Below are 1,492 nucleotides of genomic sequence, written 5' to 3' on the forward strand. Positions count from 1 at the left end.
GTCAGCGCTGAGGGTGCGCCGCACTGTCGGAGGGTCAGCGCTGAGGGTGCGCCGCACTGTCGGAGGGTCAGCGCTGAGGGAGCGCCGCACTGTCGGAGGGTCAGCGCTGAGGGAGCGCCGCACTGTCGGAGGGTCAGCGCTGAGGGTGCGCCGCACTTTCGGAGGGTCAGCGCTGAGGGTGCGCCGCACTGTCGGAGGGTCAGTACTGAGGGAGTGGGGCACTGTCGGAGGGTCAGTAGATTTGAGTCCCCCCACCCATGGCAGTATGTCATATGAAAGTGGACTGGTTCTCCTGGTGTCCTATTCAAAACAGACCTTATCATCACTTTAAAGTTTGTGGGATCTTGTGTCTACAAATTTGCTGCCACTTTTCTTCTTACAGTAGTTACCTTTCAAAAAAATTAATTAATTTTTGAACAGTGATTTCCTGAAGTCACTGTCTAAATATGAGGCTGTGGCCCATTTCTGCTGCGACCCTTGTACTCTTTATTAAACTGACCCATGGAGCATCCACTGCTCTAATGGTGATGGTCAGCTGAAATGACCAAGCAGTTTTTAAGTTAGTGTCTGACTGGGTTATTGCAATCTTCTTCTATGGCTCCAACTGAGTTTTCACATTCCTTCTATTAATCATTATTGTCGAATTAGTTTGGATCTAACTTCAGGGTTGTGGGAAAACAGTGGGTGTGAGGAATGTTGGATCAGCCATGATCCTATTGAATGTGACATTGAATGGGCTCGAGGGGCTGAATGGCCTCCTCCTGTTCCTATTTCTAATGGGTTTATGATCTAACTTGCTGTCGTCCTTATAAATCTCTACTTCTCATTAACTTTAGCTTCTTAAGTGTAGGCTCCTTTTGTCTTTAAACAGTTTGCTGATTTGTAATGTTCCTTCTAACCCTCCAAATAACTGTTCCCCAACTGGACGGTTTTCATTTGGAATATATACGTAAGTTTCTCATTCTCTTTTTCTGTTTTCCCATTTAATGTTGCTGATGACACTTGTAAGTCACATTGCGCCCCTGTGTTTATATGTTCACACTTTCTGTCTCTGATCTGTTGGTTTTTAACATTTCAGCACAAATAGTGCATCCATCTAGTCCCTAGCCCTCCTCAGCTGCTTCAGCCAGCTCATCATATACGTCATATAGCGCTGTCCCCGACATGCACCAGGAAGAGTACAAACCTTCACATTTCCCAGTCATTTCAATTTGTCTCCTGCCCTCTCCTTCCTCTCTACACTGTTTATCATTCAATAATCCCTTCTCTAAAAATCACAAGGTATCAAACTATGAAGCTCATGAAAGGGTACATTATCGGAACCAACAATAAATTAAAGGGGAGTGATTTGTTCACAATGCTACAGTGTAACTTACAGTGAATGCAAGATTTGTTGATGAATACTTGTGTTCTTGGTATCTACAAGTGCACATCGGGTGAGCGGAGCTGAGAAGTTGTGAGAGAGACAGGTCATTCCACCAGCTGAAGAGTT

This window comes from Rhincodon typus, chromosome 15 (assembly GCF_021869965.1).
Source record: "Rhincodon typus isolate 14 chromosome 15, sRhiTyp1.1, whole genome shotgun sequence".
NCBI lineage: Eukaryota > Metazoa > Chordata > Chondrichthyes > Orectolobiformes > Rhincodontidae > Rhincodon > Rhincodon typus.